Below are 2,500 nucleotides of genomic sequence, written 5' to 3'. Positions count from 1 at the left end.
GCTAATACCTGGTCGCCCATCACGCGGCGCTGTATCGATTATTGCAGATTAATTTGTTGCAAAAGTCCCACTCAAATAAGTGGCCAATCAGCAGCTTCCCCTCGGCCAAGCTTATCCACTCAGGAGCCTTGTTTGGTTCTGAGGAGCTCAGCGGTGAGGCGTCAGCGGCCGCCAAGATGATGGTTTAGCACTACTGTTAGTGTTGTTGTCTTTGTTGTTGTTGTTGTCATTATTATTATCATTGACGTTATCATTGTTCCGTTTTAAATATTCTAAAAGTTAAAACTACTACTGCTACTTAAAATAATTACAATTTCTATACAAGCCACTGTTCCTATAATAGGTGGAGTGTGTTAGGGCATCAACGGTCAGGCCTGCTGCTGGCTGGTGGTGGTGACTGAAAAGCGTGTGAATCCCTCCCTCCGCCACACCTCGGGACACCGCCACCGATTATGAAGGGAAGCCAGGGCCTGCCAGGCTCACCGTCAGAGGGAGGGTTGTTCCTCTAGCAATCGTTAACACAGTATACTAATATGAAGCGAATATTTCCAAACACAATAATAAAGTGATGAATTTTCTTTTATATTTACATAAAAATCCGGATTTAACTTCAAATAATGTTGAAACACTACTCTAACACAAAATATTGCTGGAAAATACCAATAGTAATAACAATGGTATGAACAGCAAGTAATATTTTTGTAACTCACTTTAGACAGGAAGCTTCAGGTGAGTCATCACACTCATCACCACGGTCATCACACTACAAATTAACACCGATGATCACCACGTATTTTTTACCTCTACCTCAAAGAGCGGTAAATAAACGCTCAACAGCCAATCAGGACGCGAGGATCCGAGCGACCAATGGCAGAGAAATACAAGACTCGAACACAACGAACCGAAGTGGTGAATCAGTAGATCGAACCACGCTTTGAACCTTCCCCTCAGATGAATGAAACTACTCTCCTCTCTTTCTCTTTCTCCTTTACTCCATTTTCCTATTCCTGCTTCTCTTACTCTTCCTTCTCTTCTTATTTTTTCTCCACGTATTTCTTTCTTTCATCACGTTTTCTATGACTACTAAAGTGAAAATGAAGCTGCTTTGAGATTTGACGAAGGTCAAAGTTTAAAATTCGAATCCGTGAAGCTTTTCCTTAGCCTCAGTTTTGTTCTGTCTTGCTCCAAGTAAGCTCAAGTTTCCGGTTCAGTGTTTACTTAGAGTGATTAATCCCAGAATAGCTGTCCTTTCATCAACGTCATTGGTCTCTCTCTCTCTCTCTCTCTCTCTCTCTCTCTCTCTCTCTCTCTCTCTCGTAATCAGAACTTAAGTAAAAAATAGGACACAATAAATGGCAACAACACTTTCTCACAAACCATATTTTCATTAGAGAGAGAGAGAGAGAGAGAGAGAGAGAGAGAGAGAGAGAACGATGGCCATATTTTCCTTGCAAGTTTCGCCTAAAAGAAATAAAAAAGAAAATGTTCACATCTGCTCTTCCAAAAAGGGAAAAAATAAAGCTACTTATTTTTTCTTTGGATACTTGCCTTCAGCTCAACCTCTGTAAGCACGTTTGTCTTCATCTCTCTCTCTCTCTCTCTCTCTCTCTCTCTCTCTCTCTCTCTCTCTGATGAACCCAGTCAAAGAGAGAGAGAGAGAGAGAGAGAGAAAGGAGTGTTCTAACAATTCTTCCTTATTTAGTAGTAATATCATAAGGTTCCCTATTTTCTCTCCAGTTCTCGCTCTCTCTCATTTTTCGTTCCCTTCCTTTAATTTAATTTGTTCTCCCCTTCCTCTTTCTCCGGCTATATTTTCTACCATTCCCTTATGGACTCAACTTTACTTTCTCTCTCTCTCTCTCTCTCTCTCTCTCTCTCTCTCTCTCTCTCTCTCTCTCTCTCTTATCTCTATCGTGTTTCTCTAGTCCTCATAATTATCGCTTTTCTTATCAGTTTCGCCATTACCACTGCATCCTCCTCCTCTCTTCCTCTTTTTTTTCCTTTTGTTCACCTCCTCCTCTTCCTTTCTCCTCCTCCTCCTCCTCCTCCTCCTCCTCCTCCTTCTTATTCTTCTTCTACGTCCTCCTTCCCCTTCTCTTCTTCCTCCTCCTCCTAAAGCTTAATCTCCTAAGTGGCGTCACGACAGTCTGAGATCTTCATTTTTTCCTTTCTCTTAATTAACTGTGAACAACAGGTAGAGGCTTTCTCCTTCTCCTCTTCCTCCTCTTCCTCCCCATCCTAACCTCCTCCTCATCCTCATCTTCCTCCTCCTCCTTCTCTTCGTTCACGTCATTTTCTTATTCCTCCTCTTACTTTGTGTCGTTTTCCTTCTCCTCCTTTTCAGTCCTTCGTTCTTCCTCCTTCTATCCATTCCTGCTGTTCTTTTTCCTCCTCCTCCTCCTCCTCCTCCTCCTCCTCCTTTTATCTTGAGTTTTTTCACACTTTTAGCGACCAAGAATCAAAAGGCTTGTGTGATGTATGCGTCCTATTCCTCCTCCTC

At 42.2% G+C, this 2,500-nt stretch overlaps 1 protein-coding gene across 5 annotated transcripts in view; it reads right to left on the bottom strand.

Annotated features, from left to right (window-relative positions):
- The window catches only part of LOC123507709 (neurexin-1-like), a 114,932-nt gene that overhangs the window by 29,334 nt on the left and 83,098 nt on the right, over nucleotides 1–2,500 (bottom strand). The window lies entirely within an intron of this gene.

The sequence above is a fragment of the Portunus trituberculatus genome, chromosome 23 (genome assembly GCF_017591435.1).
Source record: "Portunus trituberculatus isolate SZX2019 chromosome 23, ASM1759143v1, whole genome shotgun sequence".
NCBI lineage: Eukaryota > Metazoa > Arthropoda > Malacostraca > Decapoda > Portunidae > Portunus > Portunus trituberculatus.
The sequence above is the reverse complement of the archived record's forward strand: the minus strand, read 5'-3'. Positions and strand labels throughout refer to the sequence as shown.